Here is a 19,004-nt window from a genome sequence, read left to right as displayed (position 1 = left end):
TCTTGTTGACGATAGAGAAATTTTACAAATATTTGTTAAATTTGCTTCAGCCTTGGCTGAAGCCACCAGCACTTGGTGGCTGTGTGCAGTCCTGCAAGGTTTCGTGGGGGAGGCTGCTCTCGTTGTCCGCTGCTGGAAGTGACCACAGCCTGCCAGAAATGGCAACGGCCGCAGAAATGGCCGGTGTAGGAGACCCTTTCCCTAAGGCAGCTGTACCCTAGTTTCTCCATCTGTAAAACAGAATGTATTTTCTGCTCTTGGATGGAAAAGCAATCACTCAGCAAAATACTTAAGTGTAAATGCTGACACTTAAGTGCTTTGCTGACCAGGGCTGTATCAATCATGTCTAAACTCATCTGCAAGCAAAAGCGTAGGTGCTTTGCTGAGCCAGGCTGTCAGCACGGCAGTCGGAGCTGGTAGCAGCAGCCCGGGCAGATGCTGCTCGGTCGCTCCCTGGGTGAAACGATGGACGCTGGGGTTAGGGCTTCAGCAAGAGCGGAGTGAAACAAAGCAGCACCCAGCACGCTGGGCTGCCGGGAACTCAGGCGTTTCCCGCTGCCCTGGGGTGCCAGCTCACATCCACCCAAGATGTGCAGCAACCAGGCAGCGATGACTGCTTGGTGGCCATGGGATGGCGGGTGTGAGTCCTGTGCGGGTATCCACACCGCAGAAATCCCGCCCCAGCACCTGGTATTGCGGGCACCGCTGCAGACCTCCCTAGAGCTGCGTGGTGCCTTGGCATGGGCACCGTGGCGTGGTGGCATCGTGGCCACCGTGGCGTGGTGGCAGGGGTGGCATCGTGGTCACTCCACTCTCTGGGATGCCCATTGCAGGGACTTTGCAAGTCCTGTCCCCGTGTAGCTGAGTATTGGTTCAAAAGAAATGGGAGAAGAAATCTAAACTTTGATCTGAAAAGGCAGAAGTGTTCCAGGGGACAAGCGGGCGCGGTGATGAAGCTGAGTGACGGGGCCACCATGTGCGCTGCTCTTTTCCCTTCTGCAGCCTTTGCACAAAAGCTGTTTCTCCACGTGAAAGTGATGCAAACATCCCCCGTGGAAAATGTGTTTTACAGCCATCCCAACCACCTGGTGTCTGTCATAACAAAATCCCTTTGTCCTTGGAGAGGAAGATGTAGGATATTAGGTGATCAATTAACGGACAAAAAAGCTTGAAAATGGAAAGCCTGAGTGAGGAGGATGGTTCAGACTGTGGCTGCAGGAGAAATGTGTTAGTGGGTGTTCGGGTCCCACCTCTGAGCAGGCGATGCTTCAGTGGGGCACGTCAGCCCCTCACCAGCAATTAGCCGGGTACCCACCCGCTCTGGCCTGGCGGTGGGGAGGAGCTGCGGTGGGCTTCACTCCTGAGACACGAGGGTTGATGGTGCACAGCTCCGGGGATGCTCCTGACGGCTCTGTGCCGTGCCGTGGGGGCTCTCCCCACTCAGGGCTGTGATTTTGCTGACAGAAGGAAGCATTGCACCTGGTTTGCCTTCCTGGGAAACAGCAAGGGTTCTGTAAAGCCGTCACAAGCAACCCTGGGTCTCTTCGGTCGGAAGCGGGGCTGCACGTGGGGGTGCACGTGGGGCTGCACGTGGGGTGGGGGCTCTTGCCGGGGCTCAGCTCACCCTCCCGCAGCTGCTTCTGCTGCTGCTTATTAAAACGTGTTTCAGTACCAAGTGGACAGTGGTGTGGCAAGTAAGCGCTGTTCCACTTGCTGTGGGTTTTATGCCGGCTTCGTGGGGCTGACAGCAGGCTTGCATTCGGAGGAGGAGGAGGAGGGCAGAGGAAGCCCAGCAGCGGAGCGGCTGCAGAGGCTGGCACGGTCTGTGTGCACCAGGCACCTGCTCCCCAGGAAAACAGCACCTTTCTTTGGAAAAAAGATGGCTGATATTTATTATTTTCTCATTCCCTTTTCTTCCTTACAGTGCGCGGGGCAGCTGAGCGCCTGGGAACAGTCTGCCTGGGATACACAGGATACGTCGTGTTTGATAAGGATGAAATGTAATAGTGTTTGCTATGAAGCATCCCGTAAGAAAGCGTGCTACGTTTTTGTTGGTATAAATCCCAGCACAGTGGTGTCTATTAGAAATGAAACTTGTCCCGTGTGCAGTTGGGGAGGGAGATAACCACTGTGTGGCTCAGCGAGCCCTGGAAGCAAACGGTTGATCTCAGATATTGTTACTGCTGGTGCTTCTCAATCTGTTGCTAATGCTAAGGTGCCTCCCATCCGAGACAGCAATGGGTGAAGAACGTGTCTTTCCAGGGTCACGGAACATGCAATTTGGAGTAGTTTTAGACGCACGGAAGAATGTTTTGCCTTACTAATGAAGGAGTGTGGTGCTTTTGCTCATCCATGAAGAGTGTTGGGAAAATAGTGAAAAATATTATTCATAATTATTTTTAAAGCATATGTATCTGTGACATAGCGTATGTTCCTGAGGAAAAATGCTCAACAAAATATTAAAAAACGCTGCTGCTGGTGAATTTCCCATCAACACTGATCAGTGAAAAATCTGCTCTCTGATGGAAGTGGTGGTGAGGGGTTCCCACTTTCTGTGGGGAGTTCCCCTGCCCTGAGGAAAAACCCACCCCCTGAAGAATGGTCGAGCTTTGCCAAAATATTTCTACTTGTGACATAGCATTTTTCATTCTGGCTGAAATTAAGGCCAGCATCGTCGCACTATGTGCCCGGGCTGAGCGGTAAGCCGGGCTCTCCGTCCTGCCCCGTGTCGAGTCCCAGACCCAGCCCTGGCCCCGGGCTCTGCCCTGCGCACCCCCCTGGAGCTGAGCCCCCGTGGGACCCTCAGCCCAGCCCGGTGCTGACCCCAGCCTCAGCACGCCCTGCCCGCTGGCAATGATTTACCTTCAAAGGGGTGCAAAAGAAGAGGATGGAAGCGGGATCCCTTCGTGGCGTCCCACTGGGAAAGGCTGGTCAACGAAACCAGCTCGGTTTTATCCTTTGCGGAAGGCAACATCTGTTTTCATCCTCTTTCAACTACGAGGAGGAGAACTTGTGCAGATGCAAACTGCGGATGGCCGGGGTGCTCGGGTCCCATGCTCCAAGTGCTAATTGTGCTAAGAAAATAACAAGTTTTGGAGTTGTTTATGTTTCTGGTAGGAGATTTATGCAGCACGCTCAGGAGGGGTTTATCTCGGTGAGGGGGGAGATAGGCCCTGAAATGGATTTTCATGCTCAGAGCTTCCAAACGCAAGCACTGTGCAGCTTTCTGTTTGTTTTGCAAATCCTTATCATCCCACAGTTATTGCTTGTGAAGTGGAGCAAAAAATGAAACCCACTGAGGACTGGATGGCAGGACTCTTGTTTCTCTCCTGGCTTAGCTGTCTTGTTGGTCTGGAAGGACACACACGTGCATCTAACAGAAGCCTCCAAAATGGGTATCTACATGTAGTCATTAGTTTGCAAGTTTAGCCTTCTAGGAGCTAAGCATACCGCATTTCTGCTCTGCATGAGGTGTTTACAGATAGCTTGTTTATTGGGTTCTTCAAAATTATATCATGTCTCAACATTTTATTTATTTGGTAACAGAATTATGATTTGCCTTGACTTATTTAAGACGGAAGATTAAAAAGCCAGCAGTCTATAACTTTTTAAATGTCATAACAAAGCTCACCTGTTAAAATTGAAATAGGGGGTGGGAAGGAGAGGGGAGGGTTGGTGTGTGAGTGAATTTAACTTGCTGTCGAACACACCTTATCTAATTGCTGTCGAGGAGCTCCAGCTGCTGTAGGCAGGTTTTCAAGTTTAAGCATAAAAGGAAGGTCCTAATTTGCATTGACAAAACGGGTAGTGAGCTGTGGGGTGCTGCAAAAGGGTCCTGCTGCTTTTTGCAGATGCCCCAGTCTGGCTCTGCAGGCTGGTGCTGCTGTGGCTCTGGCAGCCCCTGGCCGGGCTCCCACGTCCCCTCCCGTCTTGTGGCGTGGTTTGTCTTTGTCTCTGTTGGCACTGCTGCTCTGGGACACCTAAATAAGAGAGGTATGAATTGTTCCCCTGTCCTCTCCTTTTGCACATGTGCAGACAGCAGGAGAGATCAGAGAAGAGCATTTGCAGAGCCTGGATGAGGTACGCTGCTAGAGAGCTCTGGTCTTGAAACTGAATGCTGTACAACTATAGAAGTGTGGAAACAGGAAAACACACATTCAAAGTGAACATTTGATCTAGAAGGTTTTTGGTTTTTTGTTTTTCCCAGAATGTGTATTTCCTTCAGTTTGTTTCTTTGTTGGGTAGATTTCTTTTTGTGGGTAATTGAATCAAAACAGTACAATTTTGCAAGGAGTTTAAGTTCCATGGTAGTGTCATTCTTGTATGGAAATCTGCTGGAATGTTTTCTTCCTAGCTCTGTTTATTGCATCCTGCCGCATTATGCAGGCTTATGCCTGCTCAGAGTGGCTGCGTCCTTCCTTCAGCCTGCTAATGCCCTTCTCCATGGCCATGAGGAAACACAGCGTTACCAGGTTAAATTATTCAAATACTGCGTATCAGACTTGCAAAATTAGGACATTCATATGTGTACCCTTCATGGATGTTTGGAAAATAATGCATTTGGCAGGGGAGAGAAGAGGGTTGTCTGCTCCTTCAGCTAACAAGGCTGCATCCTTCATTAGGAAAAGAAAGCAGCTGAGGTTCAGGTGCAATTCCAAAGTTCTGGCATTTAGGACTGAAAAGAAAACACTAAATATTAGCGGAAAAGCTCTCCCAGCTCTGGTGACTTAGAGTTGAAGATTGGTTAGGCATGTATTTTTAGGAGGCTGTGGCTGGCACCGGGGTGGGAAGGCGGTGCAGAGGAGCCTTTTGGCTGTGACCGCTCGTGCCGCTGGCACCCGTGGCACCGGGCAGGGCTGGGGCGCGGGTCCCGCTGGTCATCGCTCACGGCGAGGAGCTGGTGTCGGAGGTGAACACCGCGGCAGCCCTGCCTCCTGCAGCGCTCGGAGCCTGTCCGCTGGGCTCTGCTGCTGCAATTAAAAAAACCAACTGCTATGGACATAGTAATAACAAATGATTAAGATTACGTGGAAATGCAAGAAAATTTCTTGGAAGTAAACCTTGTGCAATATTTCTCAATAGAAGGACTCTTGCAGGACAAGAGCGATTTCTGGTTTTGCCAATAAAGGTTACATTTGTCTAACAAAGACAAAAAAGATATTCTGTTTATAAAGTGACTTAAAGCATCCATGGAATACATATAAATTGGCTTGAAAGTAGGTCAGCATGGCTTTTCATATAGCGCGATTGTGATGCATTTGTATGTGAATTCAATTACAGAACTGTAAAAGCTTACAGGGAAAGCTATGTGGTACACAAGTTCTTTGGCGTGATCTCTCTTGCTTTAATCTCTCCAAGCTGGTGAGTCTGGGGAGAACTTAATTAAAGTCACTGGAAGTAATTCTGGAAAACGCAAGCCCATGGAGCGCCTGGATCTGCTCCTCATATTCTGGCCTGCTAGCCTGCCTCCTTCTAGCCATATGCTTTCCTCTGTTTCCCTTGCCTGATCATCAGAGAGGACAACAGAATCAAAAAATTAATTAACTCTTGGACACCTCTCTGTGTGCAGATTAAGCTGAGCCTGGGCTCGCCGGGTGGCTGCGGGGTGCCTGTGGGGACACGCTGTGGAGCGCAGCCCGGGAAGGCGCTGGGCTAGGGAGCTTGCAGGGAGCTTGCAGGGAGCTCGCTGCACGGTGCCGGCTGGCTCGGGGCTCGGCAGGGCTGCGTGACCCTCCTTGCAGGGAGGCCTGGCTGGGGTGGCTGGTGTACTGGAGGTGGGCACCCACGTCAGCTCCGGCTGCCCTGCTGTCGATTCCCTGAGGACACGGGCTAGCAGCCCTCTGGCCGCAGCAGTGCACGTGCAGAGCCTTCATCCCACAGGTCTGCCCACCAAAACACTCTCCTGTAACACCCAGCAAGCAGCAGGCCGCAACCAGTCCCATTCCTTGTTAAAGTCCTTTTCCAGTGCCAAGTCAATTATTATTCACTAATTGGTTATTGCAGTTATGGGCAGCAAGACTGAATGAAGAACGTCCACAGCCCTGCGCTCTCTGGCTTTGCACGTGGCTGCCCAATGCCCCGGCGTTGCTTGCTGGTTCTGGAGACAGTGCTCAGCCCGTGTACTGGTCAGATCGAAGGCAGACATGGAGGGTACGGCTGAGCCTTCTCCGGGGGAGCTCTGCACGTCCCCGACCTTTTGGGTGTCTCGCTTACCTTGGTGTTTCCAAAGCCGGGCTGCAGAGGGTCGGGTCGGTGCTCCTGCTCTCGGTGGGAAGAGCATCCCGCTCAAAGGCTGCAGCCACAAACGCTCGCTCAAGCGAGCAAACCACCCGGCTGGGCTTTCCCGCGGCGTCGGGCAGAAGCCGAGGCTGCCGGCTTTGACAGCGCACACCGCCGACAGTGCCAGTTCCTGGTCCGTAATGTCCTCTATGTCTGGATTGTTGCTAGAAGTCCTTGAGCAAGATGCGTGCTGTAAGACGGGGTTTGAAGTCGGGAGGAGAGGCTGTTTGAGTGAATGGAAGAGGGGAGGGGAATGCTGGTGCTGAGGGCAGGGAGCTGGGAACGGCAGCATGGTGGCAAGCGGGAGCTCACGTTCAGAAGGTTTTTCTTTCTCTCAGATATGGAAAAGATTAGAGGTGCACGGTGATGAAAGACCGAGAAGTGAGGCTTCTGCAGCGGCAGCACTGTTCACACAAAGTGCCTTAGACACAAAAGCAGCAGCATCTTTCCTCTCCCCCTGCCCTTCTCCCCTTTTCTCTGCCAACGCCAGCCAATAAATTATCCTGTTCTTTCCTATTACTGGTTATTGAGTGTTTGGATAAGATGGAGTCAAATTATTTGCATGTTCAAAGAGAGAAGATAAAACTCGACTGCAGCATATTTTATGGCTTTTATAAAATTTTGATGTATGTTGTTGGAATAGATGGAAAGTCACCACCAAAGCTTGAGGGCAGAGCTCGTCTCTGAGAACCTTGCTGCTGAATTAATGCAGGGAAATAGCAGAAAGCAAGAATGTGCAGTTAAAGTTAGAAAAATAAATGTTTTATTTTTATATTTGGACTGTGAAGTAAGAGAGGCACCTGATGAAAAAATTCTGATTTTGGTGCAGCCCTAAGGTTGTATATTTAGCATCTATAACTCAGATTTGGACAGTCTCTCATTAGAAACTGAGAGGACAGAGTATCAGGAAAATGGGAAGAGGAGGAAAGGGAAGCAAAACAAACGCAATTCATACAGTATGGGGTTTTGAGTGTGCATGTGGATTTTTAAGCTTAAGTTTTGAATGTGTTTTTCAAAGTACAAGATTTTTCTATGGGACTGACACCTTCTTAGTCTTGTTGTCAGCTGTCAGATGTAATTATTTTATCTGTCTATCTGCTCCAGAGGTTTCTTTGTGCACCAGGTTAGGACAGCTGTTCCTATGCAGGAACACATTTGCACTTCCAACACAGTTACTTATGACCTAGGATTTATTTAAGTGAAGGAACCCAGGCATTGATAAAAGAAACAAATATCCCAATTTCCTTTGTATTAAGCACCCTAAATAAACTCCAGGCAAGGATTAAGATGTCTTCTGGCTTCCTCCATACCAGGAGCGGTACACTTCTGCTGCTGCTGACCAAGTCTGTATCTGTGGGGCTCGTCCTGCTGCCACCTGCAGTTAGTGGAAAACTCCTGCTGCCCGCCCGCTCAGGCTCTTTGCTGTGGGTAACAGTGACTTTATTTACTGGAAGGTTAAATGACATAAAGGTCAGTGGTGTCCTGCAAGGTCAGTCCTGCAACTCTCTGCAGTCTGTCTGTGCTTTGGTTTGGTCCAAAGGTGATGTACCAAATGTTTATCCACAGCTGCGTGTTAAAAGCTTCTGAGTGAGTGAGTCTGATTTCTTTTATGGATTCAGTATTAATCTGTCAGTATTATTTACATATCCGTGTGATGTGACATGGCTTTGAGTCTAGCATGACTCCTTTCATTAAAAGCCTACAATTACCTCAACCTTCTTTCCCCCCCCCCTCATTTTATTCATGGCTTTGACATTTCTGGTTGACATGCTTCAAGCTTCACTTGGGTTTTGGGGAAGCAAATTTTTGTGCCTCTGTATAATGATTGCTTCATATTAGTATTCAACATACATGCACTGGATCGCATCTGGATAGTTAAGGTAATGTCACGTAAGAACTGTTTGACACATTGCCAACCTTGCAGGCATTTTGTGCTTCAGAGCTGATCTCCTGTCTTTAAAAGCCTGGCTTCAGGAAGACTTTTTTTCAAGGTTGTGGTCTGTAATATTTATTTGTGTTTTGACAGGCAGGTGCCAGCCAGATTCTTGGGTCTTGGGGAGCTCAGAGTCCCAAGTTCTCTGGACCTGTAAACTTCTGTTGCCTGAATGGGTCCCTAATCACTCTCTCATAGTGCCTCTTTCTCCAGCACATCACAGAGCAAAGTTTTTGCACCTAATAAGATATCTTCATTCAATATTCAGTATATCTGAATATCATCATACTTAACCCACTGTAGGCACCATGAAGAACAAAAGTTTTGCTGCAAATTATTCGGAACATCATACCTAGAAATAAACAGACATTAGTATAACTAATGTGAGCGTATTGTCATTATACATGCACTTACTCATGCAGATTCAGTTGCTTGGTTGTACGTACAAATTGATTGTATAATTATGTGTGCATGCAAATCTGTGACAGCTGCAACATGCTTGTTTCAGGAAAGAAGAACGGGAAAATGCTTGAGAAAGTATGCAAATGCCTGAAAAACAGTAAGAGCTCAAAATGCTTTGCGGTCTGAAAACAGTCGAGGAGCCCGTGCGTGCTTTCTCTTGCACAGGCACATACACAAGCTCTGCAAGGCACCTAATCAGCTCTGCAAGAATTGTTAAGATAAATATCTCTTGGTTGCGTTCTCAGTTCTAAACTAACAATCTCACCGTTTGCATAATCTGAATTCTCCATTGCTTTAGCAGGAATGCGACTGCTACCGTGTGAGGTTAGTGTGACTTGCTGAGGATCTGCCACATTGCATTATGCATTGTTTGTTGTTGTTTTAATGAATAAATTCCAGAGAAGGCTATTATTAATTAAGCTACAATATGGCATAGTCAGCTAGCAGTGAGGAGATGCTAACTTGATCTGAAGGACCCATCTGTAGAACTTTCTCTTTCAGAACCACAGCCCAGCCATCACCATACACTGGAAGGAATTATTAGCAGCATTTCAGTGCATTACTATGCCAAAAAGGTGCCTTTGGAAGATAGAAATAAATTGGAAGCGTGGGGATTCATTGTGATATGCCTGCCACAGGTAGGTAGCACGGAGACAAGAAGCAGTTCAATATATTAGAGTCTTGGGTTTGAATAGATTAAAAAAATTCCAAGCATATGCTAAACTATTCTCCACATGAATAACAGTTTCTAATTTGCTCGACACATCTCTAATACTCCTGGCAGCTTCTCTCTTCATAATTAACATCTTCATTTTGTTGCTTTCTAAAGGTGTAATGTGTATTCCGGCTCAGAGGAATTCAGCCTCTTGGTTTCAGCCGTGGGAAGCGGAGGCGTGCTCGGGAGGTGGGAGGATGCTCCGGGGGACCAAGCGAGCATCCTGCCAGCGGGCAAGCTCAGCTCCTGGGGCGCCCACGCCAGGGTGGGTAACATCTACGACCGGCCGTGTGCAGGGTGTGCGCTTTCACACGTAGTCAGCAACAGAGGGGTAGAATAAATCACGTTTGTTAACTAATATGGAAAATGAAGCTCTGTTTAGAAAACGTGTGGATAAATAGAGACTATGCCTTTTATATGTGTGTGTTACTGCTTGGGTGTATATTAGTTACTGGTTGACATAGCTTACAAAACTGCCCCATCTCATCACCATAGCAGCACTAACACCAATAGCAGTATTTGGGCTGTTGTGGTGAGGGGGGTGAGGGCCCAGATATTGTAGCATCTTTGACAGTGAGCAATCCCTTCTTGAGAGAGACGCTTGTATGTACAGACTGCCTACACATGGTCAGCTCTGAGCCTGGATGTATAGGCATATGGATGCAAACACATATTTTGTAAAAGCATTTGTAAGTACATCATGATTATCCCTATAAACTAAAATACCTGTATTCAGAACTGTTCCTGGGTAATGTATTTTAAATCTCACTTTCAGAAAGCCGAATGTTCTGAGGTGTCTGTTGCTTGTCCCCGGCAGCTTCGCCAGCTGAGAGGTGAGACCCCGGGTTCGGGCGCTGGCGTGACCGGCCAGGTCCGTGGGCAGCGAGCTGGTGGGTCCCGCCAGGCTGGACCCGCAGCACTGCCCCAGCGCCCTGGGACGCCAGCCTGGCCCCAGCCCTGCCGCCAGCAGCGCGCTCTGATGGCCGGGGACCTTCCCCAGCTCCGAGGGTGGTCACACACAGTTTCACCCCTACACCTTTCATGGATGATCTGGAGGCCATTTAGCGTACAAATGGTTCAGCAATTAGGAAAGCAACCTGCCTTAAGTGCTCAGTTACCCTGTCCTCCACTGGGTAGCAGAGCAATGCTTCTGTTTAGGCTGTAGAGCATATCTGCCCCACAGCTCCTCCCAGTCGCCGGCCGTTGGAAGCCTGACGCAGCAGACGGGTGGTGCATCCCACGGGAGCACGAGCGGGCGGTGATGCTCTGGTTGGAGCTCCCCTAGCAGCCATTGCTTCCCGATGGGTAACAGCCCTGACCCACCTTGTTGGAGACGGCGGCCACCAAGGGCAGAACTAGAGCGATGATGTGTGGAAGGTGGATGCGGCGCAGGGGGTATTTCTGGGTGGGAGCTGCTCCTCTGAGAGCAGTTGTCTTTGGTGCACATCAGCCAAGACCCGGGGAGCTGCAGCCGGTGCCTGCTGCCGGCACCGCCTGCAGACGGAGCAGCCTTTACGCTCACAGTCCCCCAGCCCCGTACTGCCTTGCGGCAGAGAAACTGGCTGCATGAATTATCCCTGGAATACAAAAGTTATTTTCCTCCCACGGCTTCTCCTGTCTCTGTGACCTAGTTTCTGACTCAGAGTACATGCAGAAAGCCATGGGAGTGAAAAACAGGTATCTATTTGAATAAGAAAAGTTGATTACTGTTTTAAGCCCCTTATCATGTAGAAGCCTTTCAGGCTCAAACACCCTACTCATCTACAACAGTAAGATAACCATGAAGACTTCTCCCTCCCTGCCCTACAGTTTGACAGTACTGGAGTTTCAGGCAATTAAAATCCCTTCACATGTCTCTAGTGTAGCTGTTGTAGTCACTGTATTCTCAGGCCAACATGATTCAGACATGAAACAGCAAATTATCTTGTTTGTAGGATGTTTTATAGGTGCTTTTACCTAATTGGTGCAAGGTGAATATTTCAGATGGATTAATTTAATTAAATGACACCTGAGTTACTGTATTGCTTTGGGACAGAGGCAAGGAAAAGCCCCTGTGCCAGTAACTGATGCAGATAAAATGCTTGTTCTTTTTTCTGTCCTTTAGAAGAAAGCTGCAGCCTTTCCCCCGAGCGCTCCCTGAGCAGATTAAGAATATGTTGGGGATGCCAGTTGTCAGCTTCAGAGGTTCGGGACGTGCATCTCTTGAACGCTTGGACTTGGGGTGGGTGTGCGGTGCTGCACCCATGGGCCCCACAGGGACCCCGGTGCTGCCGGGGAGGATGCAGGGGCTCTGCCGCTGGCTCCCAGAGGCTGGGCAGCAGCTTTCAGGCTGCTCTGAGGAGTGCAGGGAATGAGCTGAGATGAGGGCTGGGGTCCTTTAGGACCGAGGGACTAAACTTTTACAGGTCTTGGTTAGGCAGAACTCCTAAACCTGCCCCAATTCTAGCCCTTCTCTGAAAAGCGTGCAAATTGAGGTCAGGCTTCAATTAAAGGTGAGTACAAAGTTCTTCCTCCCCTGGGACTTCAGCATGTATGCAAAATGTGAGCAATGCTTCAATTCCTGACTAAAAGGAGATATATTTAAGTAGTCCCAGATAGCAGTGTCTTTACTGAGTTACGTATGCGCTCAGGTTTGACTAAAACTTCAGACCCAGAAGTAAGCCTGAGCTTTGTGGTCACCTGTGCAGTACAAACCCGTGCCGCCAGCTCTGGGGACCTCTGAGAGCAGCTCTGACGCTGTGCAGCTCAGGCCTGTCTCCACTGTTACGTTAGCATTGTCTTGGAGTGGCATATCAGATCTAGAAGGGAGGAAAGTGCGCTTTGTTAAGTTAGATTCCGCCCCCACCCCACCCCCCCCCAAGTACTTCATAAAAGCTCCTTGGGCGATGGCTGTCTTGCCACAGGACAAACGGAGCGTGTGGTCACTTGGCTCAGTCGGTCTCCTCTGAAAGGCAGAGGAGAGTGTGAGAGCGTGAGGTGAGAGTGTGCACACCCACAGGCTTCAGCCGAGCTCAGCATCCTCCCGGGACGCAGCCCCTCCATGGCCACCCGAGCGGGCAGCTGCCAGACTCCTGGCAGCAGAGCTGCAGAACCACGAATCCTGAGCGAGCGGCTCGTTCCTCTCGAGAGGCGATGTCACCGCGAGGATGATGGATCCAGCAGCAGCCGGGTGACCCAGAGATGCTATCTCAAAAAGACAGACTGCAGCCTGTGATTGATAACGCGGGAAACCCAAATGACAGGCATGATGCAATTTGAAAAAGAGAACCTGTGCAAAGAAAACAGGGGGGAAAAAAAGCCCCTCAGTCCCGTAACGCTACGCTGTTTCAGTTGCCTTCCATTTTTCCCAGAGAAGCAAAGTGATTTTCAGTTGTTCTTGCTTTTCCCAGGGTGCTGCTGGGAATATTTATGACTGAATAAACATATTCCCCCCTGCAACCTCTATTTGTTCTATCCAGCAGCTGCACATCTGTGTCTGATTGAGCGATCGCTTGAGTGTGAAGCAGAAAGCAGCGGAGTGACTTCACTGTGTCCAGCTAGAGCGAGAGCTGGAAAGAGCTAGACCGTGGAAATACGAGAAGGTAGACTACGTTTTTTGGCATAGTGTCACTGATAGGGATGGCTTGGAAACTAGAATACAACTTACAAAATATGCCAAGGTATGAAATGTTTTTGTTCGTTTTGGAGTGCTCCCCACCCCTTTAATCTGGGTGAAATCTCTGCAAACCTCCCCTCCATAAAACCATGGAGGGGGCAACCCCCTTAGCCCCATCAGCACTGCCCACAGAGGGCTCTTGTTTGGGAGCGGGACGCGGCAGGAATCTCTGCGGCGGAGCTGAATGCGGGGCTCTCCTCTCCTGGACAGCTAGAGTTAAAATCACCCGGTGTCTGACCCACGGGCAGCTCGTCCTACGTATGGAGCCACACAGCGAGAATCTCAACTGCACCATCTAACACACACGAGCCTGGTGTAACGTGCTGCTGGCATACAAACGCCTTTCCATGGGCAAGGGAGACGTGACTTCACTGGTTTTGAAAACCCTTTTGTGTGGGAAAAACACACTTTCTCTCCAAACCCTTCATCTGGGGTTTTTATGTCTCTTTCCTAGTTACTGGTTTTTTTGAACCAGAGATCAAAATGTAGCTGTTGGATGGTGGCTTTGGGAAGATGCCCCATCTTTTTTTGGTGGGTTTCATCAGTCAAGGCATGCCTGATGTGGTGCATATCCAGATACCAAGGGTTAAAGAGGACCAGGGTGCTGCTTGTCCTTCCTCCTGTGCCTGGACGAAAAAGGCAGGCTCTGTTCATCTGACGATGTTTGACACGTTCAGCAAGTGATGGCAGGAAGGTTCAGGATGCATTTGGCATTTCTTTATTTGGCTTTGAAAGCTGTGTAAAGATTCAAAACAGTGAAAGCAACAGGCCCAGCTGCATAATACTAATTTTGTGCTGCAATTTCATTTAGATAAATGACTCCTGTGAGTCCCTAATAAAAACAGATGTTGGCTTGTGTCAAAATTAGTGAACAATTCTGGTAACAGGAGCAGCTATTTTTAGTTTTATGTTAACCCAGTTCAGCCTTACATCAAGTTGTATTAAACTTAGAAGATACAAATAGGATCCATGCTGTTTATTCATTTCCTTCAAAACATGCCAAAGCCATCTCTTCTGCTTTGCATAGTAGGTGGGATAAGGGAGTAGCTGGAAGGCAAGTTGTTTGTCAAGTCTCAAGCAGCGCTTGTCAGCCGGTGTACTCGTAGCTGGTGTGGAAGCATTAATCAGGGGAGCGAGCTCAAGCCAAGTAACGAGCAGAGCAAAGGGCCACCAAAGCCGGGGACCGAGGAACGTGACCTACAGAAAACATCTGCGGCTGGAGCGGGTGGGCTGGGTTTGCAGCGCTGCACGGCTGGATGGTCGGCAGCCCCGGGGATCTGCGAGTGCTTAGCACGGCAGATGCCGTCTCTGTGGAAAGAGGCATGTTCTTTATTCGCTGTTTGTCAGCATCTTCCCTTGAACGTTGCAGGCACTGAAGCGGGAGGAAGAAAGCCCACCCGAGAGGTTAAGTGACCGGTCCTGCATCAGGAGTGATGGACAGCCAGAGGCACAGCACCGTCCGTCCCTTGTCCTTCCCGGTTGTCTTTGTCCTTCCAAAATATTCAACATATATTTGAATTTATTCCTGTGCGATTTGAAGCCTCGAAGTGTATGGCTAGCCTTTCAAAAGGGGAGTTTTCTTTGGGTGGTGGGTGTTAGGTATGCTGCCTGAGAAGCACAGCTTATCTAATGAAGTCTTGAGCTGTTCCAGACTACAGCAGCTTTTTGGAAACTTCATTTAATCATCTCAACGGTTACCATTTAGAATTCTATTATATGAAGTTTCATTTTCTCCCAAAGCAACTTAAGTAAGGAGAAATGCAATGTAAACACAGAAAAATCCAGCCCTGGCTTTTTTTCCCTTAGTTTAGTTTAGCTTAGTTTAGAGTGTAGAGAATAAGCTTTATAATGATTCTTGAGGTTTGTAAGTTTTTTGTTTTCGCTGACTTTCTCTTCCAAATTTTAGATCTTATCAACTAATAGTTGCTTTGACATTAAGTGCATGGCTACAAACAATTAGCATGCACAATTAAATCTCTATTTATACCAATTTTTCTCTTCATGGGAAAAGTTTTATTTCAGCTCCTCATTATTTTAAAGCAATTTGCAGAAAAAAGTACTATTAGGACAATTAGGCTGATGGCATTTGGGGCGAGCTGAACGCGCTGTTAAGCAAATCAGAAATTAGTGTAAATTTCTTTCATTTGACTTCATTTGCTGTGGATCAAGCTTGATACTAATGATAAAAAATAGGTCAAGCTTTTAAAAACATTGAGGTCTTTCTGTGCGATGAAACTGAACAGAGGTGGCAAGAGAGAAATTTGGATTTTTTTCTCTGATCTAAATTGCAATAATTTTAATAATTCTATTATCTCTTGAAACCAAGGTGCAGTCTTGTCACAAAGCACATCACACGTACATGAACAGCCTTTCTGTGTTTCAGAGACAGGGCAGGGTGATCTTTGTGGGTCCCAGCGGAAGGCAGAGGCACCTCAGTGTGCGTATCCCCCTCTGCCCGGCGCCATGAAGATCAGCTTTTAGCCCACAACATGCAGAACTGCCTACTCTGCTGCTTCAAAAGTGGAAAAACAAGTGGATGAGTTTAGTCTAGCATAACTGATAATATTTGGGATTATTTTTCCCTAATGGTCTGTACTCTGCTGCTTCACACTGAGCTTGGATATTATTGCATTGTGGGATGCTCATCGAGTCTGTGCTCTCGTGTGATGCCGCTTCGGCTGGGGCACAACTGGGCTTGGCCCTTGTCAAGTGCATGGCTTAGGTGTGTTATAGAAAGGCGCAGTACCTGGATTGCGTCCTGTAATGTGATAAATATATACAGGGTAGGAGAGAAAGGAGATGCAATTAAATGTCCTGATTCTGCAGTTACTTACATGCCTGCCTAATAGCAGTTGGAGTATCCAAATTAGTAAATTAGATGTAATTACTACATTTGGCTGAAGTACGGAAATGTAGCTTGTGGGTGTTATAACACCAAGAAATATGGAGAAGCTGCTGCTGACTAGCAAAATAGTAATAAATAGATAATGCAGAAGGAGAAGAGAAAAAAAAAAATCAGGAAAACACGAGATCCCCCAAGAACATGCCTGAAATAATGCTACTTGGCGTCTCACTTAAAGTGGTTTTTGGTTGCAGGAATATCCTCCATCAGAACATTTTTGCATCAGAAACCAATGTAGTATTTACAAGGTAAATGATCATTTTATATTTTTTCAAAAGCCTTTTCAATTCTGCTGTGTTAAGCCATGAGTGAGTGCTGAAGAGAGAATGTGTTGGACAGTCTGTATTGCTTACTGTTCCAGCTCCTCCTCTCTTCATCTGAAGTCAGCAAAAGCGACAGCAGGTTCACATGAGAGTACAGGGAACAGGACCAGGGCTCTTTTCTGTGCTTGTCTGATGAGGTCCCAAATGTCTCGGATGCTACGGGAAAACACGGGAAGGTTCTGAGGAGCTGCTGAAAAGCCTGATGGTTTCAGCAGGAGTGTGAGTACTCAGGAGATACACGGATTAATAGTGCTAAAACCCCAACTCACTCCTGTGATCTTGACCTGAGAGAAGGGGATCCCATGCAGGAGGCGAGACAGGAGACAAGATTCAGAAAGGGTTGAAAGTGAAGCAGAAGACGAGTTTCATGCTTACTATCTCCTAATCAAAGACAGCCAAATACTGAAAGGGTGCTTCACCTTATTTTCCTTCCTATCCTTTCGTCGGATGTGATTGAGCAGGAATACTTCCATCTCCTCCCTCAGTGTATAACAAAGATGTACTTTGCTTTGAGAATGGGATGCAATTTTAACTAGAATAGTAGAAAGCATGTCAATAGTTTAACAGTTGTAAAATTAGAAGGGGAAAGAAAACCCCTATGAGATGAGAAAATAGCTGGTATTAAAGTGATAGAATAATCTTACCCCATAATAGTATTCTGTGCAGCTTAAGCAGCTCTCTTCAGCTGGTATCTGTCAAATCTTATCAGGAATGTAAGGTGACGTTATGAAGTCTCCAGATGTATTTTCATGTCGTTTAGCTGATTTGTGTCATTTGATAAATTACATGTCTGTAAAATCAATGTTCTTCACCATGTGTATTCTTCTGCTTTGCCAGTGTCAAAGTTCTGTGCTAGAGACAACAGCAGCAATTCATAAAAGCTATTGCTTCACAAGATCATACCACCTTCTTATTAAAAACCCTTATTCATTTTCCAGCAGACTTGGTATAAAATATTAATGAGATACATGAAGATACATAAGGTGAGTCATCTTTAATTCTGCTTAAAAACATCTCTGTTATTTTTTTTTAAACGTGAGGTAAAAGGGAAAATTAAATCCTAGTGAGAGGTGAAGGTACAGGCTCTTGTTCTCTTGCTCGTGGTGGGTAAGCCCAGGAAAGATCTGTTAATTCCTGGTGTGACTGGTAGACAGCTCAATCCCAGAGCGCTTGGGTTGAGCAGGTTGCAGGTGCGTGGACCCAGCCCGTGCACTTCAGCTCGACCCTTACTTACCCCGCAGTCCTCCTCCATCTCCTCCGGAGGCAGAGGACAGGCGGTTGAGTTGAACTCGTGGGTCCAAGGAATATCCACCCACGGTGAGATGAACCCGCTGCTGTCGAGTGCTGGGGTAAGATCTGGACCTGGCTTTGCAGGAGTGACTCTGTGTTGGTGCTGGGTACTCCAGTGGAGTGGTAGATGGGGTGTTCAGATGTTGGCAGATGCATGCAATAATTAATCTTGTGAAGGTTTAGAAACCATAAGAATTGTCTGCTGCCCTCAGAGCCCTGGCCTGCAGCAGGACATTGACTGGGAATGCTTTCAAAATTCCCGTAAAGGTACTGGTGATTTTTAACTGTATTGGATTATTCAGATGGAGCCTTTTGGTCCTTCAAATTCTGCTGCAATAGGTATTACTCCTCTGGTTTGAACAACGGGTGGTAGATCGCCCTTTCTCACCTTACAAGTGTCCTGTTGTGGTTTATGGCTATAGGTAAAACCATTCTGGCAAACACAAGATAAAAAGAAAAGCATCTTAATGAATATTAATATATTGTAACTGGTGACAATGAGTCATTCACAAGTTTAATAATGGCACACAGATCAATGTACATCGCTAGGAAATCTGGCTCAGCATAGTTTTGACCCGATCGTTACCTTGTGGGAAGTTCTTCACACTCTTCTGAAATGCATATGTGCCCCCACAGCAATTCCTTGTGGGCGCTGCCTTCAAGGCATGAGCACCTTCACACCCAGCTCAGCTTGGTACCCTTCTTGACAGTATTATTAATCTGTTGATTTTTGCTTATGCTGTGAAATCAGAAGTGACCGCTACCGTTGGTATGTTTACTTTAGTATGAGTATAAACGTAAGTATCAGTAAGTACTAGACTATATCTGGCCAGTCTAACTCACTGACTGTGGGTCTTCAAGGCCTTGATTGAGAAGGACTGTCCTCCCTAATTTCCTGGTTGTAAAAACAAGTATCGGTAAATGAATAAAACCTTTTTCTTCTGATCATGTATTCTTTTAGACAAAAACTATTTCTTGACTTGGTTTTTCTTGCAGCTTATCAGCTTTTTGCATTTTCAAGTTTTCTGCCTTGAGTCTTGTAAGATAAGCTGACTTTGAGAGGAACATTTATCAGTTCTATTTTAGTTTCAGATGCAAAGTTTAATGGCTTTCCTGATGACCCAGCATAATGTCTGACTTGTTTAGTAAAAAAATCCCCATTAAAAATAGAGCTTAAAAGCAAACTCCTAAATACTTGTATTTAGGTATTGTGTTTGATCACAGATAACACTGAGCTGCTGTATCAATCATATATATTAAGTAATAATATTGTGCAGCTGTTGGCTCTATGCTGGCTAATTTTCAACACACCAGTGATTGGTGTAGGATTTTAATAGAGTCACTTGAGCTGTACTGCATAGTTAAGACCACATCTGCGGAAGAATAAATCATCCATTTGAATAGTCCAAATGAATAGATTTGGTCCCGTATTGTAATTTAACTCA

The 19,004-nt window shown here is 47.2% G+C and overlaps 1 long non-coding RNA gene across 1 annotated transcript; it reads left to right on the top strand.

The window, feature by feature from the left end:
- Window positions 1-3,867: 3,867 nt before the first annotated feature.
- On the top strand, window positions 3,868-10,124 carry LOC127022101 (uncharacterized). Its single transcript, XR_007767304.1, has 3 exons — window positions 3,868-3,993; window positions 9,176-9,312; window positions 9,504-10,124. It is a non-coding gene; the product is annotated as an uncharacterized LOC127022101 (long non-coding RNA).
- The last annotated feature ends 8,880 nt before the right edge of the window (window positions 10,125-19,004 follow it).

Source organism: Gymnogyps californianus, chromosome 14 (assembly GCF_018139145.2).
Source record: "Gymnogyps californianus isolate 813 chromosome 14, ASM1813914v2, whole genome shotgun sequence".
NCBI lineage: Eukaryota > Metazoa > Chordata > Aves > Accipitriformes > Cathartidae > Gymnogyps > Gymnogyps californianus.
Note: the sequence above shows the minus strand (reverse complement) of the source record. Positions and strands in the feature narration are given on the sequence as shown.